This window comes from Schistocerca cancellata, chromosome 4 (genome assembly GCF_023864275.1).
Source record: "Schistocerca cancellata isolate TAMUIC-IGC-003103 chromosome 4, iqSchCanc2.1, whole genome shotgun sequence".
Classification (NCBI taxonomy): domain Eukaryota; kingdom Metazoa; phylum Arthropoda; class Insecta; order Orthoptera; family Acrididae; genus Schistocerca; species Schistocerca cancellata.
Window position 1 is genome coordinate 659,736,365 of NC_064629.1, and position 20,169 is coordinate 659,756,533.

Below are 20,169 nucleotides of genomic sequence, written 5' to 3' on the forward strand. Positions count from 1 at the left end.
CACTATGCGACTTAACTTCTGAGGTCATCAGTCACCGAGAACTTAGAACTAATTAAACCTAACTAACCTAAGGACATAACACACATCTATGCCCGAGGCAGGATTCGAACCTGCGACCGGAGCGTCTGTCGAAATGGCACGTAAAATGTCTGTTTTAAAAAATTTTTTTTTCTTTGTACGGGAAACAAACCGACGCTTTCCACCGACGGTTGACGTCGCAAAAAGAGGTGGTGAACAATATTTGTTTTGGGTGACTCCAGCTACAAGTTGGAAAAACGAAATTGCAAATACCTGCTGAAACACCAGATGAAATGCGCCTGACACCCGTTAGGAGAGACACCCTGCATATTAATTTACGAAATAGTACCTCATGAAAATGTGTAAAATCCAATGAGACATCTCACACAAACAAAGTTAAAAAAGGGAAAATAATTATTCAAATAACATTTTAAGAAAATACAACCCGTTTTTATTGGACTAAAAAGTATGAAGTAATTTCTGCTAGCTTAATATACACTGAGGGAAAGTTACAAGACCAAGCTGGAGTTGTGCAAGATACACGAATGTTGGTAGGCGTGTTTTTATATCTGAAAGACGATGTTTTCGTGCCAGTCGCATAAGACTGGCGCTAGTAGCGGCACTATGGGGATACAGATTAGGTGTGCTTTAAATACACGCTGTAACGGTCGTGAGAGTTAGTTACCTTTGAGATTGGACGTGGTGAGTTGATGTTAGACAAAATATTCGTTACAGTGAGCCAGAATCTTAAATGATGCAGAACATATTTAAAAGGACAAGTACAGGATGCTGAAATATTCAGTGCCCAAACCCGGGATGATGACGGATACAAAAACAAGTTTATTTGTAAACCAACCATGTGTGTTGTAGTACTGAGTACGCAGAAGGTTATTCTGAGTGATCGTGAATAAAACGGTGTTAAATTTCTTTCATTGCTTTATTGTTCTGATCACTATTACATTACAATAAATGCTCAAAATGAGCACCAGTAACCTCAGCGCAGAGCCAGTATCGACGTAGCAGGTAGTCCCATGTTCACTGGAAACGGGTGGGGTGTTCTGTATTTGTGTGGATGCTGCAAGAATTCTCGCAACCAATTCTGCCTCCGACACAACAGGGGTAGAACTGAGCTCGGCCTTCATGTTGCGCCAGAGAACGAAATCTAATAGGGTGAGGTCCGGGAATCTTGTAGAAAAATATACAGGTCTTCCCCGGCCGATCAAACGGCTGGTAAAAGTACTGGTTATTACTGCTCTGACTGGTTCTGCAATGTGCTCTGGGGCCCTATCATGCTGGAACCGCATTCTCCTTCTGCTTTCTGTGTACCATCGCACTAAACAAAGAGAATATCTCGCTTTTCTCCCCACGTGTAGCACTCGATGTTGGTACTGCAATTGTCATGCTGGCACAAGTGCTACCCGCTGTTTACTGACGCAGTGTAGAAGAGCATGACATAGCAACATACTACATACCTCAAACTAACATTTGTTCTAACAACGTTAGACACAACGACTTCTATCTCGTCTATTCGTGCATTACTTACACATACTCAGTGCTCATGCATTATAGGTTTCCGACACATGGTTGCTTTACCAAATATATTTGTGTTTCTCTCCTGCATCATCACTCGTAATTTGAGCACTGAATTTTCGAACATCCTGGGTATAAAAAAATATTTACAGAAGAATAGATCTGATAATGTTCCGTCCACAGATCATAAGTGGAATGGTCCTTGAGGATGTGAAATACACTCCTGGAAATTGAAATAAGAACACCGTGAATTCATTGTCCCAGGAAGGGGAAACTTTATTGACACATTCCTGGGGTCAGATACATCACATGATCACACTGACAGAACCACAGGCACATAGACACAGGCAACAGAGCATGCACAATGTCGGCACTAGCACAGTGTATATCCACCTTTCGCAGCAATGCAGGCTGCTATTCTCCCATGGAGACGATCGTAGAGATGCTGGATGTAGTCCTGTGGAACGGCTTGCCATGCCATTTCCACCTGGCGCCTCAGTTGGACCAGCGTTCGCGCTGGACGTGCAGACCGCGTGAGACGACGCTTCATCCAGTCCCAAACATGCTCAATGGGGGACAGATCCGGAGATCTTGCTGGCCAGGGATGTTGACTTACACCTTCTAGAGCACGTTGGGTGGCACGGGATACATGCGGACGTGCATTGTCCTGTTGGAACAGCAAGTTCCCTTGCCGGTCTAGGAATGGTAGAACGATGGGTTCGATGACGGTTTGGATGTACCGTGCACTATTCAGTGTCCCCTCGACGATCACCAGTGGTGTACGGCCAGTGTAGGAGATCGCTCCCCACACCATGATGCCGGGTGTTGGCCCTGTGTGCCTCGGTCATATGCAGTCCTGATTGTGGCGCTCACCTGCACGGCGCCAAACACGCATACGACCATCATTGGCACCAAGGCAGAAGCGACTCTCATCGCTGAAGACGACACGTCTCCATTCGTCCCTCCATTCACGCCTGTCGCGACACCACTGGAGGCGGGCTGCACGATGTTGGGGCGTGAGCGGAAGACGGCCTAACGGTGTGCGGGACCGTAGCCCAGCTTCATGGAGACGGTTGCGAATGGTCCTCGCCGATACCCCAGGAGCAACAGTGTTCCTAATTTGCTGGGAAGTGGCGGTGCGGTCCCCTACGGCACTGCGTAGGATCCTACGGTCTTGGCGTGCATCCGTGCGTCGCTGCGGTCCGGTCCCAGGTCGACGGGCACGTGCACCTTCCGCCGACCACTGGCGACAACATCGATGTACTGTGGAGACCTCACGCCCCACGTGTTGAGCAATTCGGCCGTACGTCCACCCGGCCTCCCGCATGCCCACTATACGCCCTCGCTCAAAGTCCGTCAACTGCACATACGGTTCACGTCCACGCTGTCGCGGCATGCTACCAGTGTTAAAGACTGCGATGGAGCTCCGTATGCCACGGCAAACTGGCTGACACTGACGGTGGCGGTGCACAAATGCTGCACAGCTAGCGCCATTCGACGGCCAACACCGCGGTTCCTGGTGTGTCCGCTGTGCCGTGCGTGTGATCATTGCTTGTACAGCCCTCTCGCAGTGTCCGGAGCAAGTATGGTGGGTCTGACACACCGGTGTCTATGTGTTCTTTTTTCCATTTCCAGGAGTGTACGTCCAAAACTTGAAACAGTTTTATTTAAACATTATAACCAAACTTATCACAAGCAGGTAAATTTATATACAGTCAAGTACATAATATAGTCGTTGGGCTCTTCTAGCCATGCGTCAAACAGAAAGCATATTGTAACACATTCTTATACTGATCGTATTACTGCACTGAAGATGTTCTGAGGTAAGATTTTAAGTAACACTCCGTTATTAGTCACAATTACATGAATTGCTATTGAAATTGACATCAATCTATTCTACTAATGGAGTATCAGGAAATAAGTCACCAACAAATGTTTTTGGCTGGTCTCAAATTGTACTTTATTAACAGTTAAATTTTTATGGATGCTTTCAGCTTAGAGAGAATGTGTAAACCGATTAATTGACATGTTTTGGATCAATGAAGGCGACTTCAAATCCTTATGTAGATCACTCATACCTCTAGTGTTAAATTTCATGAGCTGAGCTGTTTCTTAGAAATGCAGGTATATCATTTATGACAAATTTCGTTAAGGAATAAATATACTGGGACGCAGTAATTAGCATTTCCACTTCCTTGTATATTATTGAATTCGCACAACAAATAATTAATATTACACGTTGTTAGACTCGAAAACCTTTAGCATGGTTTGAACGTTTACCCCAAAATATAATTCTGTATGACATTATGGAATGAAGGTAGGCGAGCATACCTATGTCTGACAACATCTGATTTGCAAATACAGCATTTATATACGTTTCAGCAAATTCCACCCAGGAATTTATTATCAAGCTGTAATCACAGGAATTTAACTCTGTTAACCTCATCAAAGTGTTCGCGTCATATTTTGGTCATGCTGCAGTTCGTCGCTGTTGGGTGGAAACTATCTCCATCACACGTCACTATGTGCTCCTTTCACATTTCTCGGCCATTTTGCCTCGTTTTGACTCTACTCTTTCTCTATAGCCCACGTGTTACGCACACACACACACACACACACACACACACACACACACACACACACACACACAGCTTTAGAGAAACTATTTGTGTCGCAATTTCATGACAGAACCTAACTGTACTCACGAAGATCGACCCGTCGCTCCAGCCGGCCGGGAAGACCAAGCGGTTCTAGGCGCTACAGTCTGGAACCGCGCGACCGCTACGGTTGCAGGTTCGAATCCTGCCTCGGGCATGGATGTGTGTGATGCCCTTAGGTTAGATAGGGTTAAGTAGTTCTAAGTTCTAGGGGACTGATGACCTCAGAAGTTAAGTCGCATAGTGCTCAGAGCCATTTTGAACCGTCGCTCCAGTGCAGACTCCCTACGTAGGCTACATGGCTTTGACGTCGCCGAGGCTTCAAACATTTACCAAGCAACACTCTCCTGCGCTCTTTTCATTGTACGCCTAACATATATCTTCAGATGATGCCGTTCAGTTAATGAACTCACTCTGAATTACACTACTGACCACTAAAATTGCTACACCACGAAGGTGACGTGCTACAGACGCCTAATTTAACCGACAGGAGGAAGATGCTGTGATATGCAAATGATTAGCTTTTCAGAGCATTCATACAAGGTTGGCGCCGGTGGCGACACCTACAGCGTGCCGACATGAGCAAAGTTTCCAATCGATTTCTTATACATAAAACAGCAGTTTACCGGCGTTGCCTGGTGAAACGTTGTTGTGACGGCTCGTGTAAGGAGGAGAAATGCGTACCATCACGTTTCCGACTTTGATAAAGGACGGATTGTAGTCTATCGCGATTGGGGTTTATCGCATCATGACATTGCTGCTCGCGTTGGTCGAGATCCAATGACTGTTAGCAGAATATGGAATCGGTGGGTTCACGAGGGTAATACGGAACGCCGTGCTGGATCCCAACGGCCTTTTATCACTAGCAGTCGATATGACAGGCATCTTATCCGCATGGCTGTAACGGATCGTGCAGCCACGTCTCGATCCCTGAATCAACAAATGGGGATGTTTGCAAGATAACAACCATCTGCACGAACAGTTCGACGACGTTTGCAGCAACGTGGACTATCAGCTCGGAGACCATGGCTGCGGTTACCCTTGACGCTGCATCACAGACAGGACCGCCTGCTATGGTGTACTCAACGACGAACCTGGGTGCACGAATGGTATAACGTCATTTTCTCGGATTAATCCAGGTTCTGTTTACAGCATCATGATGGTCGCATCCGTGTTTGGCGACATCGCGGTGAACGCACATTGGAAGCGTGTATTCGTCATCGCCATACTGGCGTATCACCCGGCGTGAAGGTATTGGGTCCATTGGTTACACGTCTCGGTCACCTCTTGTTCGCATTCACGGCACTTTGAAAAGTGGACGTTACATTTCAGATGTGTTACGACCCTTTTATTCGATCGCTGCGAAACTCTACATTTCAACAGGATAATCCTGATTTCTCAGGATCTATGCACCCAAATTGCTTTAAAATGTAATCACATGTCAGTTCTAGTATAACATATTTGTCCAATGAATACCCGTTTATCAAGCCGGCCGGAGTGGCCGAGCGGTTCTAAGCGCTTCAGTCTGAAACCGCGCGACAGCTACGGTCGCAGGTTCGAATCCTGCCTCGGGCATGGATGTGTGTGATGTCCTTAGGTTAGTTAGGTTTAACTAGTTCTAAGTTCTAGGGGACTGATGATCTCAGATGTTAAGTCCCATAGTGCTCAGAGCCATTTGAACCATTTGAACCCATTTATCATCTTCATTTCTTCTTGGTGTAGCAATTTTAATGGCCAGTAGTATACTTCACGACATGCCAAGAGATTAGATTCTATCCTTCTTTCTTTACTTTTGTCAGTTATTCAAAATTCTTTTTCGAGATCCCATGTTCTCTATTGTAAATAGACAGTTGGGAATAAGACCTTCTCCGGTTTCTCATGACATACCTGTACATACAGTGTTTCATATCTGATACCCGCAGAAACTCGTTGATACAGGCTCGTTTGCCGCAAGTTATGTTGCCTTGTGTTTATATTTGCTTTCCATATCATATACAGAACACGTCTCCCAGGAGGCAGTCTGGAGCTGCTGTACCGTCCACAATATGACTGCGATTCACCTATGCAGTTTCGAAGATAGTTAGTAAGCTACGCACAAGTTCATTTTACGCCATTTATATTTCAACAGCTCATACATATTTCACTTACATAGCGCGTGATAACTCCTTCTCTACTCAGGACTAAGTGCTAAAAAGTTGAAAAATTTTATTTCTAAATGTGTAAGTCAGACAGAACATAAAATACCGTCGTAAAAAAAAGGAGAAGAAATTCCTCAGTGTTTCTCCGAACATGTACTATGAGCAAAACAACTTATACACATGGCACACTGCAGGTAAAATCATCAGGGCACTAACGAATTACATTTTCTTAGAATGGTCGTTTTTCGCATCCCATTTGTCCGTCTGAACATTTACTTCGTCTCCAGTCAAAATTATGAAGATTAGGCTTAACTGTACCTACGTTCCTTACCTTTCTCATACATACTTCGTAATTTTCCTGCGAAGATTTTGTTAATATCATAGTTAGAAATGGTGCCGAGTTCCAAGCATAGAAGCCCCACTTATTACGAGCACATCTTATCAGAGAGATATCTTACGCATAACAAATTTAATTAGGGAATAAGTATACGGAGTATGAATAGAACATTGCGATAGGGTAAGGAGCAAAAACGTCGTAAGGACATGTGGCCGAAACTACGTTCCAAGGAAGGTACATCCACTTGAAAGTGAAGATAAAAAATGTTTGACAGTAAACCTGCTGGTAAATTAGGCAAGTGGCCCGGGTAAGTCAGACGAGCCTGTGGGAAACTCTCCAGGACAACTGTCATTATCCGCCTTCTTATCTACGGATAGTCGGCTCGGCGACGGTTTTGTCGCTGGTTCATCGCTGAGGCCACCTTCGTGATGGGATTTCTGTCATCCGTCCTAATCACAGACGAGGATACCATGACGATGGGTGGTATAGACAGCCTTCACAACACCCACCCGTGCGCTACGTAGAATCCTCATGGTATGCTGGCACCGAACCATCAGCACTACTTCAGCCTCCAGGTGTGGGTGGTGCTTATGTCGACGGCCTCTTGGGGCCAGTCATCCTTTAACAACGCCTCACAGGTGAAGCATGTCTGCACTTTCTGCGGCTGACCGTGTCTCTCCAGCTGGAAGGTTTGCTTTGGTGGTACGAAGGGTAATGTGGCTACTACGAGAGTTGCCCAGAAAGTAATGCACCGCGTTTTTTTTTGTCAGCCGAAAACAATTATACGAATGTGAAACGTTACGTATATACACTACAGACCATTAAAATTGCTACACCACGAAGATGACGTGCAACAGACGCGAAATTTAACCGACAGGAAGAAGAAGCTGTGATATGCAAATGATTAGCTTTTCAGAGCATTCATGCAAGGTTGATGCCTACAACGTGCTAACATGAGGAAAGTGTCCAACCGATTTCTCATACACAAAACAGCAGGTGACCGGCGTTGCCTGGTGAAACGTTGTTGTGATGCCTCGTGTAAGGAGGAGAAATGCGTACCATCACGTTTCCGACTTTGATAAAGGTCGGATTGTAACTTATCGCGATTGCGGTTTATCGTATCACGCCATTGCTGCTCGCGTTGGTCGAGATCCAATGACTGTTAGCAGAATATGGAATCGGTGGGTTCACGAGGGTAATACGGAACGCCGTGCTGGATCCCAACGGCCTCGTATCACTAGCAGTCGACAAGCATCTTATCCGCATGGCTGTAACGGATCGTGCAGCCACGTCTCGATCGCTGAGTCAACATATGGGGACGTTTGCAAGACAACAACCATTTGCACGAACAGTTCGACGACGTTTGCAGCAGCATGGACTATCAGCTCGGAGACCATGGCTGCGGTTACCCTTGACGCTGCATCACAGACAGGAGCGCCTGCGATAGTGTACTCAACGACGAACCTGGGTGCACGAATGGCAAAACGTCATTTTTTCGTATGAATCCAGGTTCTGTTTACAGCATCGTGATGGTCGCATCCGTGTTTGGCGACATCGCAGTGAACGCACGTTGAAAGCGTGTATTCGTCATCGCCATACTGGCGTATCACCCAGCGTGATGGTATGGGGTCCCATTGGTTACACGTCTCGGTCACCTCTTGTTCACATTGACGGCACTCTGAACAGTGGACGTTACATTTCAGATGTGTTACGACTCTTGGCTCTACCCTACATTCGATCCCTGCGAAACCCTACATTTCAGCAGGACAATGCACGACCGCATGTTGCACGTCCTGTACGGGCCTTTCTCGATACAGAAAATGTTCGACTGCTGCCCTGGCCAGCACATTCTCCAGATCTCTCACCAATTGGAAACGTCTGGTCAATGGTGGCCGAGCAACTGGCTCGTCACAATACGCCAGTCACCACTCTTGATGAACTGTGGTATCGTGTTGAAGCTACATGGGCAGCTGTACCTGTACACGCCATCCAAGCTCTGTTTGACTCAATGCCCAGGCGTATCAAGGCCGTTATTACGGCCCGATGTGATTGTTCTGGGTACTGATTTCTCAGGATCTATGCACCCAAATTGTGTGAAAATGTAATCACATGTCAGTTCTAGTATAATATATTTGTCCAATGAATACCCGTTTATCTTCTGCATTTGTGTTGGTGTAGCAATTTTAATGGTCAGTAGTGTATTATTTGAAGTGTCCTGAGTGAGCGCGCAAAGTTTCCGTGACTTCCGACAGATAGCGTAGCTGCAGGACATTTTCAAAATGGCGTCTGTAGGTGATGTACGTTAGAAGCAATGTGCCGTCACTGGATTTCTCACTAGACAGAAAGAAACTATGGGGAATATTCGCATACGCTTTTGCAAAGGCTATGGAGCACCTGCTGTCGACAGAAGTACAGTTAGTCGCTGGGCATGGAGGGTGAGGTCATCAGAAGGCGGTCCGGCGGAGCTCCACGATTTGAAGTGGTCGGGGAGACCACCCATGGCTGTCACTCCTGGCATGTTGCAGCGAGCTGATGTTGTCACTCGCGAGGACAAACGCATTACGACTTGGCACTTGGCGCTGCATCTGTCAATCAGCAGAGGAAGTTCACACAGTGAAGCACTGGCTCGGCCACCAGGACAAGGACTGGTACAGAAAGGGCATACGCGCTCTTGTTTCGCGCGGAAGCAAGCCCATAGAATGGGATGGAGATTATGTGGAAAAATAGTATGTGTTGATAAAACACCATTCTTTCGTGTATGTACAGGTAGTTCTCATTATGTTCAATAAAGAATTTTTGAAGAAAAAAATGCGGTGCATTAGTTTCTGTGCAACCCACATAGATAATGGTGCTCCAGCTCACTGCCCTCTTGAATGTGGAGCTAAACCATCATTAGAGGAGTACATTCCCACTTGTCTGATGTGTACCCACGTGTGCTTTCAAACACTGAAGCTGCGTTTACATGCCTTGGAACACATTTCCGGCCATATGTTCATATGACCTTTTCTAATTTGTCCATAATTAAAGTTCCAGTTTCAAAAGAGAACCACTGCTCAGAATGACGTCAAATTCGAACAGCATATTATTGACGCAGGGGGAAACGTCATGGAGCAGTAAAATATTTGACGAAAGTTTTATCAATAGATGGCGCTGTAAGAGTCTAAACGAAACTGGCTTCGGCTACAAGTGACAGATGAATCGCAATACCACGGCTACGTTATGAGTTGAACATTACACCATCCACACTGTTCGATTTGCATGACTGCACAAGTTCTGCAGTCAACAATTGCGACACTGGTATTTAGGTAAGCCTAGCCACCACGCCAAGGTCGTACCACATCGGATTCGAAAAATTGGTTTTTAATTATCCTGATGCCAAAAACCGCATAAAAAGCAGAATGGAATCGGTTTCTAATTGCTGGGAGACTGGCGAAAGGTATGTTTAATATGCTGCCCACCTTTTTCTACCACAAACTGAAATCGAGAAGCAGCGTGTTGCACAACAGATCGGAGTGCGTCAGGGGTCACGTTCAGAATACTTTGCGCAGTGCGTGCCTTCAGTTCAGCTACGTTCGTCATTGGGGCACTGAACACAACATCTTTCCGATAACCCCACAGCCAGAAGCCACACGGATTAAGATCAGGTTATCTGGACGCCCTTAGAAAAATTACGACTGGTAATTCTAGCACTTCCGAAATGCCTCTGCAGCAGCCACTTCACTGACTGTGCAAGGTGCGGAGAAGCATGATTTTAGCTATGCATCCACGCTGTTGAAAGGATAGAATGACGCGGTGCGCGAACGACTCTCATAGTAGTTACCAGTCACGGCACAGGTAGGAGGACCCGTACGACTCAACTCTTCGTACAAATACGGCCCTACGATAAATGATGCTGTCAACCCGCACCACACAGTCACCTTCGCAGAATGGAGTGGTACCGATTGCTGTGCGTACGGATTTTCCGTTGCCCATATTCTCCAGTTCTGTCCTTGGAGTTTGAAATGGGCTTCATCTGTCCACGGTATGTTTCGTCGTCATTCATTGTCCACTTCCATGCTAACAAGAAATTTCAGAGCGACCGTTTGTCTTGCTGGCAGCTCAGCAGGAAGTAATGCAGGATGTTTCGTAGGATTTTATGCACCGTATTCGGAGGCACGTCCGACGTTCGGGCAGTTGCCCGTGCACTGCATGTTTGCTCACCACCGTTCGAGCTCTCCTGCAATGCTGTGGCCACATCTTCGACAGACGTCGGATCAACTACTTTCCTCCCTCCGCCACTGTCTTTCCGAATTCTATAATCATTTTCTGCAGATCCGTATCAGTCATCGTATATCACTCCTTTTCTGCTACTGTTATACCATAACCTCAAAACTGGAGGCAATTTGCAAAACAGAATTATTTTGTTGGGTTAATAATGGTATAAAGCAACAGAACAGTGTTACCCTCTGAGAGGAATTTTGCTAGGTTGACCGTGTTGTTCCTAACGGAGGTGGCTTATCGGAAGTGAAAGTCAGAATTACGTAAATATTTGAACAGTAGCAAACAAAATTTTGCCTATCTGCACTGATTATAGAATAAGGAAAACGGTCGCCAGCCTAATTAGGCAAGAGAAAGATTAACGTTCTCGTTTAAGAAAGTAGGTATAAGTAACTATAACCGATCAACACAACCTATACTTTGTCACACGCGAGTGCAGTGAACTCTGTCACATACATATGTTTACGGTAAGATTGAAACTAACAGAGCAGCAGAAACAATTTGCAAAATTATAACAGATACCGAAACACACTATCACTTTCAGGGCTTACACAAAGTGAATGGTCTTTATAACATTACTATTAATATGCACTTCTAATACACAACAGAGACAAACACTTAGCAAACATGAGTATATAACGTTTCACAACTGCAGCTTTCTCACTTTTACTACTGCGAAACACAATGTTGACAAAATTGCAAGAAACTGCCTCACCTTTTAGAATTTACTACAGACAACAATGTGATCATTTACTTTATAAGCCTCAGTCTTAAGAACTTTTAATTTTGAAGTTAGCAACAGCACTTTAATAAGCAGATTTTATAGGAATATTTTTAGCAAACAACATTTACTTTAACTCACTCTCTTGCCATCTTAACTTTAACTTTCTTTTTACTATGTTGAAGAGGCATTAATGAGCAAAATATTGGGCTTTAATTTTCTTTTAGTAAGGACACTCGGATATCACTTTAGTTCAAACGGAGAGGACCCTGAGAGGTGTTATGATAAGGAAAAAAATCAGGGTAGGTACATAAATTCAGATATAAATTACCTTATATTTGAGCACATTAACACATCCATTAAGCTGATCCTTCACTGTACATCATTGTAGTATTCCGATGCAATGACTGCGCAATGTGGTGGCAACTGCATGTTGGTAGGTGGAATTGCAGGTAGAATTGCTGGACTCTGTCATTTCTTGGTGGCGATGATAGATACAAATTCCAGAATAGTTCCAGCTATTTATCCATTCATCCGAGGCATTGGAAAGTAGCAGAAAAGCCTCTCTCGGAACCAGCACAATATGCATCTTTGACAAGGCAGAGCATAGTTTGGTAGCTTGTCCCTGACTCGTAGCTCGTCTCCGACTGACTATCAGTTCCACCTTTTCCACCTAGGCCAACCACAATTTGAGCGCACTACACAGTTCCGTTCCCGAGGGGAACCCCTACACCATTTACATACAAACTAAGAACCCTAAGTGAGGATCAGCAATTTACATAACAGCAACCAAATGCATTAAATAAAACAAAACATTTACACATATTGACATCTCTACAAAAAATTATTCACACAAAATTACAATTATATACAGTAAGTTTTGTTCCCTCCAAATGGGACAAAGAGTTTAAATGAAAGATACACTACTTTGCATTGAAACAAACCATGACATCAAAGTTTTAATAAAGAAAAGAGTATACAATTTTGTGTTATCTATTCAATCAAAACCATTTACAGGAGCTTAACGATGTAATATTAAATGAAACAAAAGCAAAATAAATCAGTTGAGCATTAGAGCTATGGTGTTACAATCGGATCAATGCCTTTCTTCGTATCCCCGAGTGTCCGGAACTTATGCAGGGCTATTGGTGCACAGTCACCGTTCTAACAAAATAAATTTGCCAGCAACGCGCGGTCCTCCGTGGAGACAATCATGTTGAGCGTCTCGAGCGCAAACTGAGAAACAGCCGTGTGCCACGCGTCTGATGGCGCGCATGTCTGACGCTTACAGCGCCATCTATTGGTCAAATTTCCGTTAGTTAATTTATTTTTGTTCCATGGCGTTTCCATCTGAGTCAGTAATATGTTATTCAAATTTCACATCATTTAGAGAAGTGGTTCTCTTTCTACAGCGTTTTGAAACTGAAACTTTAATTATTGACAGGGTGTCTCTCGTAAGAGCCGTCAGGCACATTTTCTCTGGTGTTTCGGCAGATATTTTCAATTTCGTTCTTGCAACGCATAGTTGGAGGCAGCTCAGACAAATACTGTCCATCACATCTTCCCTGCGACGCGTAGCGTCGATGGAAAGCGTCGTTTTGTTTCCCCTTACAAATAAAATGATTTTCAACGTGGATTTTTGTGTGCCCATTCGACAGAGCGCTCCCAAATTAGTCCGGGACGATATTGGTTCTATCGATGTGTCTTAACAGTGACAGTGAAACACGTAGCATAACCAGTACTTGAGCAGTGACAGCACCGCACTGGTCTTCACTAACTGTCACCACCATGCACAAGCGCTTCTCGGTCGCTGCTGAAGTACTGATTACTCTTGTACTTTATACATCGATTAAACGAATAACGCACTAGACTGATTTGGGACCGCCGTATCGGGTGGGAACATAAAATACCGATTTAAATATAATTTTGTTTGTAATGGGAAACCAATCAACGCTTTCTGTTAATTTTGGACGTCGTATGAAAGACGTGACGAGCAGGATTTGTTTGGGTAGACTCCACCTACACGTTGAAAAACCGAAATAACAACACCAAAAAAAAAAAAAAAAACACGCTTGAGTACCTATAGGAGTGACACCCGATAGGGAAGGAAGCTCATAATGTAACGTCCAGTCGACCAATCGACGAGGGGTCATTAGATGGGGCGCAATTTCAAAATGAACGATAATATCTGTAGCCAGGTGAGGCTATTCGCAGAGAATATAGTTTTGTACAGAGTCATGACAACTTCAGAAACGTATCACTGAGTGCAGAGAGACTTGCCTGTACAAGAATTGGCAACTGGTGCTAAGTATAAATAAATGTTGAATAACGTTTGTAAATAGGTGGCAAGGTCCTACTTGGCCTGGCTATACTATGAACCATTGGTCCAAGAATGTAGGAGTTTCTTTCCGGAGTAATTCAAGATGGAACCACCGGATGAACCTAGGCGTGGAGAACTCAGATGCGAGATTCATTTAGCGCGAGAATCCTTCATCATCATAATCATCGTCTTCTTCTTGTTCTAGTGCCTATCAGTTCCGGATGTTGGTGAGCAGGACAGCTATATCACTGCTCCTTGTTCGAAAAATTACCTCGCTCATTTGTGAAGCCCTTGTCCTTAAGTTTCCAAGCCAAAATGTTGTCCTTCCTCGTCCTAATTTGCCGGGCATCTTTCCTTGAAGAACGTTCATCAGTAGTTTTTACATGTTCCCATTCCTCATTACATGACCAGAGATTGTAGTTTTCTGCATTTTACTGTGTTAAGGCCTTTCTTTTTCTTTCTTAATTTTGCGGAGAATGTCGATAGTAGTAATTTTATTTGCCCATGGTACTGTTAGTATTCTCCTGTACAGTCACATTTCAGATGCCTCAAGTTGTTTGCCCGTCGTCTCGGTCACGAACCAGGCCTTAGTTTGATAAACAAGGACGAGAAATATGAAGCAACGTAGAAATTTTATTTTGCCGCTGACTATTAATGTTAGTTCCCAGACATGTGTATATGCCCTGTAAGGTTAAGATTAACGTTTTCATGATAATTGGGTATGTCTTTGTTGCTGATGACTATAAATTTTGTTTTACTGATATTGATTTCTAGTCCATAAAATTCATCACTCCCGTAGATTCGGGGTACAACATGTAGAAGATTATTTAAGCTGTCAGCATCCTCACCGTAGATGATATTGTTCTGCTCCTCCGTATTCATGACAATTCCTTGTTCTACATATTCTGGGGCTTCTATGAAGATACCATGAGAATAAAGATTAAACATCAATGGCGACAATCCTTGAGGAAGTGTAATTCACCCACGAAAGATGTTGCTTACAAAACCGTCAACTGTACAATTCTGCAGTACTGTTCGCCGACATGGGACCCTTTCCGAACATATTTTACGGAAGAGAGAGAAATATTTCAAAGGAAAGGTGCACGATTCGTTACTGGCTTCTTCAACTAGCGTAAGAAGATCAAAAATAGCTCCATAAACTTGTAAACAAAGTTCTCTGCTGCGTGTTAGGGTTGTTTGTACGCTTGTATACAATTGAAAACGCGTCTGACCACAAACAATTGAATAAACAGTCACGGAACACACACACTTAATACGAGGGCATGCTGAAAAGTAATGCCTCCGAATTATTTTATGTGGAAACTTTGTTAAGTAAAAGAAATTTTATTAACATTCTACTTCTTTATTCTTCATGTCTACAAATTTATTTCTCAACAAAACCACCCTGGCGATGAACACATTTCTCCCAACGAGAGACCAGTTTTTTGACACCGTCACTGTAGAATGTTTGACGTCGTTCACGGAGCCTGAACCTCCCTCTGCTTGCACCACTTCATCACTATTAAAGTGAAGTCCTCGGAGCTGTTGTTCAAGATTTGGAAACAGATAAACATCGGCTGGGGGCAAGTAGGGACTGTATGGAGGACGATCGATGACAGTGAAGCCAAGGCGTCGGATTGTTGCAGATGTCGCAGCACTCGTGTGAGGTCTGGCATTGTCATGCTGGAGGAGAGGGTGCGCCATGCATGGACAAACTCTTCGAATTCGAAACTCGATTATGGCACGCTGTTTCTCACCCACCGATCTAGTTACATTACACGCCTACATGTAAGGCGCTACAACTCGGAGCACTCTACCGGCGGAGGGCTGCAATTATGTAGACATGCAGAATAAGGATGTAAAATGTTAATAACGTTTGTGTTATTTAAAAATCTTTAAGTGTCTTCATATTAAAATTCGTAGGCATTACTTTTCCGGACGTCCGCCTGAAACCCGGCAGAAAAGTAATTCGAAGACGACCTTCTAGGCTTTCAAAGGCGATATAACCCGTAAGAAATATTAGCAAAGATGCTCGTTAAATGAGAAAAATGCGTCATCGAAGAAGAAAAATCGACAGAGTAATATGCAGGACATATAATATCTCAACTGAAATTGAGGACAGAATAAAAAATTCGGAGGCATTACTTTCCAGCACCCGCTCGTATATGCGCAACGGTAATGTATTTGCATAGCTACGTGCTCGAACACCCAATAGTGGGTAATCACTTCGCAAATACTATTCACAGTGTTATATGTCGTGTATACGTCCAGGTTAGAGCCAAAAGCCGTGCTATAAGGATGTTTCCTCGTATCTGTAATCATCGAATGTAGACCCTGCAAAAGTGTTATTAAAACAATGAGGTTAAGATCTACATCTACATTTATACTCCGCAAGCCACCCAAAGGTGTGTGGCGGAGGGCACTTTACGTGCCATTGTCATTACCTCCCTTTCCTGTTCCAGTCGCGTATGGTTCACGGGTAGAACGACTGTCTGAAAGCCTCCGTGCACGCTCTAATCTCTCTAATTTTACATTCGTGATCTCCTCGGGAGGTATAAGTAGGGGGAAGCAATATATTCGATACCTCATCCAGAAACGCACCCTCTCGAAACCTGGCGAGCAAGCTACACCGCGATGCAGAGCGCCTCTCTTGCAGAGTCTGCCACTTGAGTTTGTTAAACATCTCCGTAACGCTATCACGGTTACCAAATAACCCTGTGACGAAACGCGCCGCTCTTCTTTGGATCTTCTCTATCTCCTCCGTCAACCCGATCTGGTACGGATCCCACACTGACGCGCAATACTCAAGTATAGGTCGAACGAGTGTTTTGTAAGCCACCTCTTTTGTTGATGGACTACATTTTCTAAGGACTCTCCCAATGAATCTCAACCTGGTACCCGCCTTACCAACAATTAATTTTATATGATCATTCCACTTCAAATCGTTCCGCACGCATACTCCCAGATATTTTACAGAAGTAACTGCTACCAGTGTTTTTCTGCTATCATATAATCATACAATAAAGGATCCTTCTTTCTATGTATTCGCAATACATTACATTTGTCTATGTTAAGGGTCAGTTGCCACTCCCTGCACCAAGTGCCTATCCGCTGCAGATCTTCCTGCATTTCGCTACAATTTTCTAATGCTGCAACTTCTCTGTATATTACAGCATCATCCGCGAAAAGCCGCATGGAACTTCCGACACTACCTACTAGGTCATTTATATATATTGTGAAAAGCAATGGTCCCATAACACTCCCCTGTGGCACGCCAGAAGTTACTTTAACGTCTGTAGACGTCTCTCTATTGATAACAACATGCTGTGTTCTGTTTGCTAAAAACTCTTCAATCCAGCCACACAGCTGGTCTGATATTCCGTAGGCTCTTACTTTGTTTATCAGGCGACAGTGCGGAACTGTATCGAACGCCTTCCGGAAGTCAAGGAAAATAGCATCTACCTGAGAGCCTGTATCTAATATTTTCTGGGTCTCATGAACAAATAAAGCGAGTTGGGTCTCACACGATCGCTGCTTCCGGAATCCATGTTGATTCCTACATAGTAGATTCTGGGTTTCCAAAAACGACATGATACTCGAGCAAAAAACATGTTCTAAAATTCTACAACAGATCGACGTCAGAGATATAGGCCTATAGTTTTGCGCATCTGCTCGACGACCCTTCTTGAAGACTGGGACTACCTGTGCTCTTTTCCAATCATTTGGAACCTTCCGTTCCTCTAGAGACTTGCGGTACACGGCTGTTAGAAGGGGGGCAAGTTCTTTCACGTACTCTGTGTGGAATCGAATTGGTATCCCGTCAGGCCCAGTGGACTTTCCTCTGTTGAGTGATTCCAGTTGCTTTTCTATTCCTTGGACACTTATTTCGATGTCAGCCATTTTTTCGTTTGTGCGAGGATTTAGAGAAGGAACTGCAGTGCGGTCCTCCTCTGTCAAACAGCTTTGGAAAAAGGTGTTTAGTATTTCAGCTTTACGCGTGTCATCCTCTGTTTCAATACCTTCATCATCCCGGAGTGTCTGGATATGCTGTTTCGATCCACTTACTGATTTAACATAAGACCAGAACTTCCTAGGATTTTCAGTCAAGTCGGTACATAGAATTTTACTTTCGAATTCACTGAACGCTTCACGCATAGCCCTCCTTACGCTAACTTTGACATCGTTTAGCTCCTGTTTGTCTGAGAGGTTTTGGCTGCGTTTAAACTTGCAGTAAAGCTCTCTTTGCTTTCGCAGTAGTTTCCTAACTTTGTTGTTGTACCACGGTGGGTTTTTCCCGTCCCTCACAGTTTTACTCGGCACGTACCTGTCTAAAACGCATTTTACGATTGCCTTGAACTTTTTCCATAAACACTCAACATTGTCAGTGTCGGAACAGAAATTTTCGTTTTGATCTGTTAGGTAGTCTGAAATCTGCCTTCTATTACTCTTGCTAAACAGATAAACCTTCCTCCCTTTTTTTATATTCCTATTTACTTCCATATTCAGGGATGCTGCAACGGCCTTATGATCACTGATTCCCTGTTCTGCGCTTACAGAGTCGAAAAGTTCGGGTCTGTTTGTTATCAGTAGGTCCAAGATGTTATCTCCACGAGTCGGTTCTCTGTTTAATTGCTCGAGGTAATTTTCGGATAGTGCACTCAGTATAATGTCACTCGATGCTCTGTCCCTACCACCCGTCCTAAACATCTGAGTGTCCCAGTCTATATCTGGTAAATTGAAATCTCCACCTAAGACTATAACATGCTGAGAAAATTTATGTGAAATGTATTCCAAATTTTCTCTCAGTTGTTCTGCCACTAATGCTGCTGAGTCGGGAGGTCGGTAAAAGGAGCCAATTATTAACCTAGCTCGGTTGTTGAGTGTAACCTCCACCCATAATAATTCACATGAACTATCCACTTCTTCTTCACTACAGGATAAACTACTACTAATAGCGACGAACACTCCACCACCGGTTGCATGCAATCTATCCTTTCTAAACACCGTCTGTACCTTTGTAAAAATTTCGGCAGAATTTATCTCTGGCTTCAGCCAGCTTTCTGTACCTATAACGATTTCAGCTTCGGTGCTTTCTATCAGCGTTTCAAGTTCCGGTACTTTACCAACGCAGCTTCGACAGTTTACAATTACAATACCGATTGCTGCTTGGTCCCTGCATGTCCTGACTTTGCCCCGCACCCGTTGAGGCTGTTGCCCTTTCTGTACTTGCCCAAGGCCATCTAACCTAAAAAACCGCCCAGCCCACGCCACACAATCCCTGCTACCCGTGTAGCCGTTGCGTGTAGTGGGCTCCTGACCTATCTAGCGGAACCCGAAACCCCACCACCCTATGGCGCAAGTCGAGGAATCTGCAGCCCACACGGTCGCAGAACCGTCTCAGCCTCTGATTCAGATGTAATTTAAAAGAAAAATATGCCCATGCTATTGAAAATAGAGAACGTCTCACAATTGTGTGTTCTGCAAAATATATCTCTCTTCTACAAAAGCACAACGGATGATCTTCCACAGCCATCTGCATTCTAGAACAGCGTCCAGTGACGCACCTTTCTGCACTGAAAGTCACTTATGCAAAATAACGGGATTTTTTTTTATTAATGGACTGAAATAGCTGCATAAGAGTTTATTATTTGGCTATTCGCACACAGACTGGGCATTGATATGATAAAGACTGTAGGCACAAGTGAGGGAGGACATGATGGCATTATACCAGAATGTCGCTATTTTATGTTCAGTAGTAAAGATGTTATGTAAGTTGATTGAAATTATTAAAATAAATATCACAAATAGTTTATGTATTCTTAAAATTGTACAGACAAGTCACAAATACCTCACGAATTTTCCAGTACACGTAACATAAAGTGAATTTCCACAAAAAGCTACGAAATTTCAAGTTCTCGATATACGTCTTCCAGCAAGATAATAAACCGTTCATAATACAGGAGACGATGCTAATATATATTGCAACGGATTTATCAGATATTTCTCGATTCTAGCTTACGAACGCGGAGAGATATTCGAGCCTTTGTGTCGCCATTCAGAAGGATACTATCAGGGGCGTTCAATCCGTAATGCAACATATTTGTTTTTCTCGGCCAGTTTCAATTGAAAAAATAGACACTTGCACAATGTCTACGGAATCCTGGTAGAGAACAAAAGCACGATGAGCCATT

General features: G+C 43.9%; 1 protein-coding gene across 1 annotated transcript in view; it reads left to right on the top strand.

Moving 5' to 3' along the window:
- Positions 1-20,169, top strand: part of LOC126184369 (stAR-related lipid transfer protein 13) — a 681,898-nt gene that overhangs the window by 307,738 nt on the left and 353,991 nt on the right. The gene's annotated exons all lie outside the window — the stretch shown is intronic.